This window comes from Adiantum capillus-veneris, chromosome 6 (assembly GCF_014529385.1).
Source record: "Adiantum capillus-veneris isolate H3 chromosome 6, ASM1452938v2, whole genome shotgun sequence".
Classification (NCBI taxonomy): Eukaryota; Viridiplantae; Streptophyta; class Polypodiopsida; order Polypodiales; family Pteridaceae; genus Adiantum; species Adiantum capillus-veneris.
Genome location: NC_140936.1, coordinates 152,782,916 through 152,795,749, shown reverse-complemented (window position 1 = coordinate 152,795,749; position 12,834 = coordinate 152,782,916).

Sequence of the window (12,834 nt, the reverse complement as noted above, 5' to 3'; positions counted from 1 at the left end):
CAAACACATCAGTGTTTTGATGTAAATTGCAAGATTTCATTGGACTTGAAAGTATCCCCTCCCATCCACATCCAATACCTCTCCTTGATTCATTTGTCGGGCAAATATGTCTGGAATAGGGGTTTGATGAAAGACCCAAAATAAATTTTCATGGTCCTTTCTTGCTGCTTGAAAGATTAATCCCAATGTGAAATGAAATGTATTCTTTTAGAGTAAAATGAATTACCTAAAAAACATCGAGCCACCATATGTTTGTTTTTTATTGCACACTCAAGTAAAAAGGATTAACAATGGGACATTTTGAAAGTGTATTATTCATTAATGTGATTGTCACTCACTCTAGATTCTTTCTTTAAGAATATCATACTCATCTAGATTCAAGACAAAATGTAGCACACAACCAACATTTTCAAATGTGACATTGTAGAGCTCTACCATTTTAGTTTGTAACAAAGTAAGGTCGATGAAGATATTGTTGTACTCATCATAAGTAATAGATATTCCTTGACCTTTGTAATAAGTACCTTAAATATGAAAGGGATATCCAAGGATGCCATTCTATGCCTGGTTGAGCTGAAGTGTGAGGTCCCCAACCTCGCGAAGATTGGGGCGACTTGCTAGGTGGCCTTCCTTTATTCTCCTTTTCCATTGACCTACTATGTTTCCACAAAGTAGAGATACGAGCAATAGAAGAGAGGAAGTCCTCTTTCCATCATTTACGTGGTTATAAGGGTCATACGCCACAAGCCAGTTCGATAAATCTAGGATTCTAATGAAGTTGTTTCCTAACATAAAGATGAAATCCCATTGACATATTTAGAATCCATTAACAACGCCTTTTTCTCCACGTTTAAGAGGCACGGTGGCCATCCATAAACCATAAATATGATATGAAACTTAGTCTAAACTAACTAGTAATCTTGTGGGAACGTAGATTTGAGACATCGTGACTCTTGGCACATTGAGTCTCTAATTTCACCTCTCTTAATAAGAGGGAGTGGAGAGTTTCTCGACTAATCAAGACCACCCATCCTTGACTGGCAACCATAGCCAGTCCCCACTTTCCACCCCACACTCACACTTATAGCTTGTTTTCGAATTACTACCACACTATTTTACATATACAAACATTGTTCCTCAATTAATTCCAGGCACAAGTTCTTTTATGAACCTCTTCAAAAAATACCAAAACAATTCAAACAAGGCCTAATGAAGACAGCCCTATATTTCAACTAAAAAACCTTTTCCAAATTCTCATGAGTTTGCCGCTACCCGCAGACTTCCTCTATCTAACCAATAGAGCCTTTGCAAAGGATTTATTTGCTAACGGGGAATTGCGCAACCTTCCCATCTCGCTAGCCGCCAAACATCCCGCTAACCGCCAGGCATCTTACTAACCGCCAGGCATCCCGCTACCCGTGAGGCAACCCAATAACTGCGAGGCACAAAAGATAGCCGATAACCTCAGCTTAATCTCCTCTAATCGCGAGAATAAAATATATTCTTTCAACTATTCTTTCTCTTTAAACGAATCTTCAAACATGATCAACAAATTCTACATATCAATCAGAATCTACTTATCAAACAATAACAATTTATTAAGCAATAACAATTCAACAAGCAATGACAATTTATCAAACAGTTCTTTCACTAATCTATGAAAACGTATGATTGTTTCTTGTGATAGAATCACGTTTCTTGGACGGTTTAAGGGGTTCCCTATGTTTAGCTTCCCAAGTCATACATGAATAGCAATACATAATTATAAATTTGTCTTACCGGATTAGCAATATGTTTGATTACTTTCCGTGTTTGAGGCTGGACGACTTTGACTTCTTTTGCAACCAATACCTTCGCTTAAGCATTGTTTGGAGTAGTTGATTCCTTCCTCTGTACCTTCCTTGGAGGTGGAGCAACATGAGCGTCCTTTGAGGTTCGAGTCACTCGCTTTGGGGCCATTGGATCGATGTAGAGAAGAGGGAAAGAGAACTCAAGATTTCTAAGGGAAACACGACGATGGTAGAGAAAGACTTGGAGGTGGAGATGGCTTGAAGGTAAGAGCTCAAGGGAGAGAAGGTAACTCCGACGTCAAAGCAAGAGAGCTTCTACATCTAAGAGTGTGTGTCTGTGTCTTTGAAAGTGAGGGGAGAGGGTTCTTTATATAGGCTCTCAAGGCCAGCTAAGAATAGAGGAAAGCAAAGAGAGCTAAGTTCGCGTACATTCGCGGCTCTCTATTTTTTTTAGTTTTTTATTTTTGGGACACGGATTCCGATGCGGGATTTTGGTTCTCAAATTTTAAAAGAAGCTTGGCTTCCAAGCCAAGAACTCTAAACTTAACTCCCTCCTCTTTCTTTCCTAAAAATACTCTTCCTTTCCTAAAATTGCTCTCTCTTTCCTAAAAGATCAACTCTTATCTTTAGATACAGTCTTGAGGCAAATTTCCCATCAACCTATAGTTTTGAAGTGAATAAGGGTCATAATAAGTAGTTCTAGCGTCCCATTTTCAATCTGATCGTTTCGTTTGAACGCATTATGACTTTTAAAAAATGCGAACCTTAATTATTTACAAAGTGAATATAATACTTTTATTAAAAAATGTTGGGTACATTACGATCTCCCCAACTTAGGGATTCGAGATGTCCTCATCTCGAGAAAAAGTGAGAATACTCCTACTTTAATTACTAGCGACCATCATTATCTCTAAAAGAGTAATGTCCTTAGTCTGCTTCTTAACTTGCTACTGTTGTTCCATTAGTCAATTGTGGACAAGAGTTTCGATTTGGCCCAACTCTCCACATTCAAAGCATCGAACATTCAAGCATCGAGAATCTTGGGCATTAGTGGCATAAACTCTCTGTGGCTGAATATCTCTGAAGCTTTGATTCCATTCAATTCTTCTTGTAATCCCTTGTTCCTTTATCAACGGTTTAGTTTGTAGTAAAGTATCTTGTACAGTGGTAGTCTTCACGGCTTCCAATCGTGAGCTAATTGGTTCTCTTAAACCTTGACAAAAGCGAGCTACCTCCTGCTCTATGGTCATTGACGGTGCGTAACGCGTAAGCCTTACAAACTTTGAGTAGTACTCTTTTAAAGATCAACTGTATTGTTTCAAGATAAAGAACTCATTCATCTTTATAGCTTCATGGACAGGGGGTAAGTATCTTTCCTTTACTGCTTGTTTGATTTCCCACCAACTCTAAGAGTTCTCCAACACTCCCATGTCACGACAATGTCGTTTCCACCATAATTTCGCTTCTCCTGAGGGACAAAACATCCCTAACATCACTTGATTTGCATGTGTGGTCCTTGCAACAGAGAAGTAATCATCCATAGCTTCAATCCATACTTCTGCATCTTTTTCAACATCATCACCCTCCCCTTTAAAAGAAGGTGGTTGCATTTGTTTGAGCAACAACTTCTTCTCCTGAATCTCCATATAGATAGCATCAATCTGAGGGTTTTCCAACATAGAAGTGATTTGAGAATTCCCCTGAGTGTACATCAATGTTTGTAATAACTTAAATCAATAGGGTACTTGCCAACTTAGACTTATCCAGTCCACTAAAAGATCAATCGTAAGACTTAATCTATCCTTACTTATTTGAATCATTAAAACTCAATCACATGACCTAACCAGTCTATCAAAACTTAGTCACATGACTTAACCAGTCATGATTATCTCAATCACCTGACTTAACCAGTCATGGGTTATCCAATCACATGACTTAACCAATCATGGCTCATTCAATCCACCAAAAAAACTCACTTCATGACTTAACCAATCAAAAAATTTCTTTGTAGAAAAACAACTCAATCATCAAAATGTCATATAGGCGTCTACAAAAGATCTCTCCATGAAAAAAACATAATAGAGGTTTCAACCATAACTATGGTACACATCAATCGACATAGCGTAATATCTCTACAAGTCGGATAATGGATATAGAAAACCATGCACATGAGGAAGTTTAAAGTAGTCAATTAAATCTTTTTAACCTAATCTCTTATACCAATTGTGAGGTCCCCAACCCCGAGAAGATTGGGACGACTTGATAGGGGGCCTTCCTTGATTCTCCTTTTCCATTTACGACACCCTACTCTGTTTTCACAAAGTAGAGATATGAGCAACAGAAGAGAGGAAGTCCTCTATCCATCGTTTACGTGGTTATAAGGGTCATACATCACAAGCCAGGTCGATAAATCTAGGATTCTAATGAAGTTGTTTCCTAACGTAAAGATGAAATCCCATTGACATATTTAGAATCCATAAATAACATCTTTTTTCCTACATTTAAGAGGCATGGCTGCCATCCATAAACCATAAATATGATTTGAGACTTAGTCTAAACTAACTAGTAATCTTGTGGACACGTAGATTTGAGACATCTCGATTCTTGGCACAATGAGTCTCTAATTTCACTTCTCTTAATAAAAGGGAGTGTAAAGTTTCTTGACTAATTGAGACCACCCATCCTTGACTAGCAACCTTAGCTAGCCCCCACTTTCTACCCCACACTCACACTTTTAGCTTGTTTTCTAATTACTACCACACTGTTTTGCATATACAAACATTGTTCCTTAATTAATTACAGGCACAAGTTCTTTTATACATCCCTTCAAACAATACCAAAACAATTCAAACAAGGCCTAATGAAAACAGTTCTATATCTCAACAAAAATAACTTTTTCAATTTCTTATGAGTTTGCCGCTACCCGCATACTTCCTCTGTCTAACCAAGAGAGCCTTTGCAAAGGATTTATTCGCTAACCGCGAATTGTGCAACCTTCCCATCTTGCTAACCGCGAGGCATCCTGCTATCCGCGAGGCATCCTGCTAACCGCTAGCATCTTGCTAACCGCAAGATATCCCGCTACCCGTGAGGCACAAAAGATAGCCGATAACCTCAGCTTAATCTCCGTAATCACGGAATCATTTCACTAATCACGGAAAAAAAATTCTTTCAACAATTCTTCTCTTTAAATAAATCTTCAAACATGATCAACCAATTCTCCATATCAATCAGAATCCACTTATCAAACAATAACAATTTATTAAGCAATAACAATTCAACAAACAATGACAATTTATCAAACAGTTCTTTCACTAATCTTTGAAAACATATGCTTGTTTCTTTTTATAGAATCACGTTTCTTGGACGGTTTAAGGGGTTCCATATGCTTAGCTTCCCAAGTCAAACATGAATAGCAATGCATAATTATAAATTTGTCTTACCGGATTAGCGATATGTTCGATTACCTTCCGTGTTTCAGACTGGACAACTTCGAGTTCTTTCTCAACCAATACCTTCGCTTGGGCAATGTTTAGAGTAGTTGATTCCTTCCTCTGCACCTTCCTTGGAGGTGGAGCAACATGAGTGTCTTTTGAGCGTCGAGCCACTCGCTTCAGGGCCATCGGATCGATGTAGAGAAGAGGGAAAGAGAAAAAGAGAACTCAAGATTTCCAAGGGCAGCACGACGATGGTAGAGAAATACTTGGAGATGGAGAAGGCTTGAAGGTAAGAGCTCGAGGGAGAGAAGGTAACTCCGATGTCAAGGCAAGAGAGATTCGGCTTCTGAGAGTGTGTGTCTGTGTCTTTGAAAGTGAGGGGAGAGGGGTCTTTATATAGGCTCTCAAGGCCAGCTAAGAATAGAGGAAAGCAAAAAGAGCTAAGTTCGCGTACATTTGCGGCTGTTTTTTTTTTTGGGACACGGATTTTGATGCGCAATTTCAGTTCTCCAATTTTAAAAGAAGCTTAGCTTCCAAGCCAAGAATTCTAAACTTAACTCCCTCCTCTTTCTTTCCTAAAAATACTCTTCCTTTCTTAAAATTGTTCTGTCTTTCCTAAAAGATAAACTCTTATCTTTAGATATAGTCTTGAGGCTTAATTTTCCCATCAACCTATAGTTTTGAAGTGAATAAGGTCATAATAAGTAGTTCTAGCGTCCGATTTTCAATCTGATCGTATCGTTTGAATACATTATAACTTTTTTAAAAATGCGAACCTTAAATATTTACAAAGTACATAAAATACTTTTATTGAAAACTGTTGGGTACATTACATGAAGTCTCTCTTTCCAAACACTTGTTGTTGTTGATAGTATCTTAGACTTTATTCCCTTCTTCACAAATAGATTGTTGAATAGCAGAATACCCTCTCTTGCTCACTCCAAATGATTCAAGTGTGCCATGTATCTCTACGGTAGGCATTGTATTCTTTGAAATAAAATGGTCCACTACATCCCATTGCAAAACCTTAAACTTTTTGTCATGGATTATATCTTTTGCAAGACTACTGCTTATCAAGGGCTTCAACTGATTCCCTACATTGACTATGGATTCAATGTCCTCTTAGATAGCATGTCTACAAAGAAAGCAATACATAAATAAAAGAAACCAATTAGTCTAGTTGAATAGTTAAGAAAGATTGAACTCGCCACCTCAATGCTTGGAGTCTTTTCTCAAGACCACCAGATCCAAACTTCAAGGTTTCAAGATTTCATAGTTTATTCTTTTGTACTTGAGCACCTAATATCGTATATTTCTTTTGTCAAGTATGTACGTTTTCTTCACGAGACCTGTAATTCTTGTGTGTGCTACAATATGGTTTTTTGGTCATTAAATCCTAATAAGAGAGTCTGAGAATCTCTTTTAATTGTGGATGAAGTATGAATTAATAATTTTCAACTTGGCCAGCTAGAGCTTTGTAGTAGCCAAGCAAGCCATTTTCTCCCTTACTAGCAAAGGTCAATAAAGCAATAGGACTTTCAAATGCAAGAGGGGATTTAGTCTTAGGATTAAAGCTATAGAGAAAACCATGTGTCCAAGTGTCTACATGTTTTTCTCCCTTTTTCTCCCCATTAGGAAGAGAATGGGATCTAGGAGGGCCTCTTTATTTGGCATTTTAAGGAAGGCAAACCTTTAGTATTAAGAAAGTAATCAAAGGACAGCTTTTAAATTCAAATAGGCAAACGGCTAGTTTATTTGAATTCAAAGTTTTCGCCCAAAAAGGAATTTAAAATCTAGTGAGTAAAACCATATCATGTAGCATATCTATGGAAAGAGCTCGACGCGTAGATTGCAGATCTATGATCTCTGCTCAGATGGGATATCATATGTGGGAGTTATTCAAGGCCAAAAAAATCATAAAATTGTCCACCACCTTTTTTTGGGGGAAAAGTGCATCCTTTGACCACTCTTACACACCCACCATTCTTGCACACATGGCGTACACCTATTCGTCAAAATGTTAATCACCTCCATCAGCTCATGAAAAATAAAGAGGCCCTCCTACACCCCATCCTCTTCCTAATGTCTGCTCTAAGTCTCCCCTTTTCTAGTAACGTCACTTGTGTGTTGGATTTTCTTTGTTTACATAATGGCTCATATTGAGGATCCAAGTCAATGTGTAGATGACGTTTACAAATTTTGATGAGGAGGTTTGTGGGTGTGGAGGAGAAGGTCAGTAGTGCTCACTTGTGTGTGGTTTTGATTTTCTTACATAATGGCTCATATTGAGGATCCAAGTCAATGTGTAGATGATATTTAGGACATTTGTTCAGGAGTTTTGTGGGTTTGGAGGAGAAGGCCATTAGTGCTTAGTACAAGGAAGAAAAGAAAGCCATGAGTGCTCAATGCAAGAAAGTAAGTACATTTTTTGAACGGTTGTATTGAGGACACCTTTTCTTTTACCACACCTATTTTCTAGCGAGAGAACGTCAAAATTTGTATTTTCTTGAAAGGACCTCCAAAATGACTCGATGAATGGCTAGGTAGAGAGGAGTTAACAAATGATAAAGAAAATCCTGACAAAGATAGTTTAGAAGGAGCCACATCAATGGAATGCAAAGCTTTAGACAAATTTATTGGCTTATAGAACTTCCTACAAGGTCACCACTGGCATGAAACCTTTTGAAAAGGTCTATGTTATAGAGACAGTGGTCTCAACGAAGTTTTGAATCCCAAGTCTCACACTAGCGATGGAGCATGGCATGGACTTGAACACAAATCTCAAGAAACGCTTAGATAAATTTCTACATAAGGATGAGATTAGTATGATGTGATCCTGGAGTGATGATACACTAATGTTTTCCACAGTGGCATCCTTCATGGATCCAGTTGTTTGCTTGGCTGCAACACGGTTCAGTAGGAGGTTCAATGAAACCAAGAGTAACATCTTGATTTTCCACATTGTTGTCCATTTGCAACCATTTTGTGTTACCGGTTCCTAGCCAATCATAGTGGGTAGACTCCATTTAGAATGCACATGAGCATGCTAAATGAGTTATCATAACAAAGATGTACCCGAAAGAGTACCTCTTTTCACTTTTCATGAAAGTAACCTGCTGACATAACTAATCAGCCAAGTGTAAGTCCTTGACTTGTTCTCAAGTTTTATCTGTAAATAACCCCACCATAACTAGTGTTCAAGGTTGAGAACCTGACTTATACATGAAGAGACTAAATCTAGTCGCAAACATGCTTTAACTGATGGTAAGCAAACTCCAAGTAGAGCAAGAAATGCTTACTAATTGGATTGCTTGATGCTAATGTACGCACTTTTCATATCCTTTAGCACAAGACTACACATTGTAATTTGCCTATCCCCTTGAATAACTAACAGTACTAAGGCGCATTTCCTCCACGGTTTACAAGCACTTTCCCAGATGATTGGTAAATGGGGATCACCATATCGGACAACATTGCTGAGGAATCAACAATGTCCAGAATAACCATCGTGGTTAACTTGAAAGATCCACAAACACCCAAACCGAGCCATGACCTCTATTGGTGATTGGTAGACCCAAAAGAAATCTCATAGAGATACTGCACTTAGAGTGCAAAATGCTTCATAAGCAAGTAATGTGATGAATAGGCATGCCGCTCCAAATCAACCTTTGCTAGACACTAGGGCCCATAACACCTAGTGTGCATGCATTTAGCAAAAACAGATCCAAACCTGTATATCCATGATCAGCTTTGCAAAAACTAATGGAGAATGTGATGCTCCTAGCACACATTAAAGAGGAATTTAAATAGTTTTGAAAAGAAACTAAATACTTTCTGCTGCAATCATTTGCAAGCCTTGCTGAAACATTTGAACCATAATAGAAGGTGAAACAGAAGTCACTTCTAGGTACAAACATTGAAACTTTTGCATTAACAACTCATATACTTGCTAGATGTATAAACAACCATCTGTAATGTTGTTTAGCAGCACTTGTATCGTAAAAAGTCATTCAAATATCCAACAATTTTTGGCCACTGAAAGTGCTCCTAATATGTCGTGCTGAAAATGGTCTAGAAAACAGATTTGACCAGCACCTAGGGACTTTGTCCTGACACATACTTGAAATAGTGGGTGCCAGTGTGAGTCCCAGAGACTCATATTTGCCACATGTGGAATATGTCTCAACTAAGGATGTCTAAAAAAAGAACATTCTACAAGTACAAGATGTACTTGTGTATGGAGGTAATTGCAAACACTGTACGACAGGAGTGAGAGGGACCCTTATTAGCCTTGCTCCACACTGACTAAACCGAACTCCTTGAGTCCCCAGACCATGTTGTATTCCATGTGACAACATGTGCCAAATAAACCCTACAAGTGGGTCTATAACTGCATAATGGATAAACTTATTTTGGACACTATAGCCCAAATTTCTTTGGCGCTTACATGACCTTGTCATCTCTCTAAAGAGAAAAAATGGGATATGCATCCAATGTAGAAAAAGCAAACCAAAAGAAACAAAACCAAAATAGATGCGTACCTGTAGCGGAGTGAAAAGCACCTAGCCAAATTTCCGTCGGAAAGGCCTAGGAACACTAATTGAAAATTAGTGAAAATCAAGCAGTATTGCACATGGAACCTTGGGTGTTGCCTTTGCAAACCAGATCCCTTGGTTAAAATCAGCATTGTCAAACCCCTTGGTTAAACGTTGCAGGAAAACTGCTCAACTAGCAGCCGATAGTATCTTAAGTCAACTCTGGAAGCTGAAATTATCCACGAGCCCTTGGTAGCTTATGGATTTCTGTCCTTGGAAGTGCAGGTGTGAAGATTCCAATAATTGACCATCACAATTAAGAAGTGATTTAATAATCACAAGTTGGGTCCTACCCCAAAACTAGAGTCGTACATACACTCTTAGTGCTGTAGATAAAATAGAAGATCCACTCAAGTTGGAATCGTATTCACAACCAGATCTTGTCTAGACTCAAAATCCATAATCGAGGAGTTTTGTGAGCAGTCGTGCTGTCTGAATTGCTTGCTTCATCTATACACCTTGGTAGAGAGACACATTTTCAAGTTTGAGACTTTCAAAAGCTCAACTTGATCTTCACACTCAAAGTGTGTAGTGCTAAAATAACACCCAAAAAATTAGCAATGGTAAGATGTTCTTTTGACATTGAAATCAATGGGTACTCAACTGAAGAGATTCGTTCGATCTTGAAAGCAATCATTGATGGATTACAAACAGATGGCTCTTAGCCATTTCAAAATAGGTGGCTCTTAGCCCTTCAAAAATAGATGGCTCTTAGCCCTTCCTGTTACTATATCGACATAGAAAGATTTTAGAAAAATCATGCCTAATTTTACCTTTACCGCATAGGAGGGAGGGGGGGGGGGGGGGGGGGGGGGGGGGGGGGGGAGAGAGAGAGAGAGAGAGAGAGAGAGAGAGAGAGAGAGAGAATGTTGGGCTGAGGAAATCCCCTGAGGCAATTGTGTTGTATGCCCCGTGAATATGAACCCATGCAGACCATGGTTGTGTTGAGCTTATTCTATAAGCGTACAACTACACGCTCTCGTAGGGCGAGGTGTAGCGTATCCTGTAAGCGTACACCGGTGTACTTGTACCACACCCTCGTAGAGAGAGGTACCGTAAGTCACATCTTGACCGACTTATCGTGTACGTGAACGTGATTGTATTAGGGTGCATGTGTATGAAATTTTGCCTATGATTAAACATAAAAAATGTTTGAAGAATCAGTCACTTACCTTGTTCTTGACATAGTAGGTAGTGTTATAGCGAAAGCGTATGCAATGATGGGTATTGTACGGCCATCGTACTAATATGCCATGAATACCAACCCAAAAATAGAATAATAAGCCCTTGGCTTCAATGATAGTCTCAACCATGTGAGCCCTTGGTATATGTGCCGTGCACGATTACACTGGCATGGATACATCACAATGCGTCGTTGCGTAAATTGTGAGCTTATATCCATATAGTGCCAAAGATGTGTGCCAGTAGTAGTGATCTAAAGTCAATTGGGCACATAACATGAAGACCAGCAAAGCACTGTGCTTTGTACAATGGCCGCTTATGGAGTCTGCCCAAGCACTTTGCTTTGCACAGCAGAGAGATTTTTCTCAAAATGAAATGTAAAACATAAACAAACATATCTTGAAATTGACTAACCTTGTTGCCCACGTGTGGGCAGAATTTTGGTAGTGTGCTCAAATCCGGCTCATAGACATATATGCGAATAACTTGAGAGTTGTCTGATGTCGCGCACATGCCTTCTTGGCTTGGTTTAATTGATCTCTGCTTGGCTTGCTTATGATAGTCCTGTGATGTCTTAGAAAACTCATCAGATCACGCATGCCGACAATGAGTGGGTCATATCCATGTCTGAGTGCATCATGGACAGATAACTCATGCCCTAGAAAAATTGCTTGACAGCTTTGTGCAAGTTTAGTTAATGGTTGGCCATACCAAGTTCCTTGACCATACAAGTCACAACTTTACCGGTTACGCCAGAGGTCTTGCCTCTACGAGCATACTGCTAAATAGTCATGTTGGCTATACTCACGCTTTGATATTTGTCCTTGACAAACATCCCTTGGAACAAGCTCCCCTTCCACCATAATCCAGGGTCTTGAAGCCTGCTTTTATGGCCATTGAAAACTTCTATATCAAAAAACTCCATCAAATATGAAGCGATTGTCTTGAAGTTCATGGCTTCACATCTTTAGCGATGGCAGATAACCAAAAACTGTGCTTCTCTGGAATCCATTGTTGGGTCGAAGGCAACAGAGCAATAACCTTTTCATGTCAATGGTTCTCAGGGACCCCTTCCATGCCTTGCATGAATCTTGTGGGAGTTTGGTACTCGCCCCAACTTTGTCAAAGTTTCTCCAACTCTAGAAATTCCACTCCTTAGACTTGCTGAATTCGAATCTATGACCATCGTCTTGGCCAAGATTCTGTGCCATGGCTTTACCTAAAGAAGCCGATGATCCACCACTTGAGATGTTTTTGCAAATTCATAAATTTCTTTGTAATTTTCAAAGTGTATAGTGCTTTGCTTTGCCTCGCCTCACCGAATGCATGTACTATTGGCAACTCATCGTCTCGCCTCGCGAGAGGAGGGCAGATAGTTCCTTGACGTGTTTGCTCCTACAATGGAAAAGGCCCCTAGGGTGGCCTTAGGGCACCCAAATGTGAAAATCAAGCAGTATACTGCGCATGGCGATGGCTGGTCGACAGGACGACAACGAGATTCGCTCCTACCGAGTGCTGTGAGCCTCGGTTGAGCTCCACGCAGAGGTGAGTTTTGCGCAGCAGCTCATGGCGACCCGCTCCGGTTGCCTGCTTGATGAGTTTGCGTAGTCAGCTCCAGCTGCCCCCTCCTTGCAAGACGCTGTTCCCGCCCGCTTGTGTATGCCTCGAACCCTGGTTGCAAGCCCCGATCCCACTGCCCTGTTTCTTGCCGGCATCGACTTCGTCCTCTTAAGGGGCCATGCCCACGATAGCCAAGAGCTCCTCCATCTCCTGCTTAGGACGCCTGCCCACGACCCGAGAGAGAGAGAGAGAGAGAGAGAGAGAGAGAGA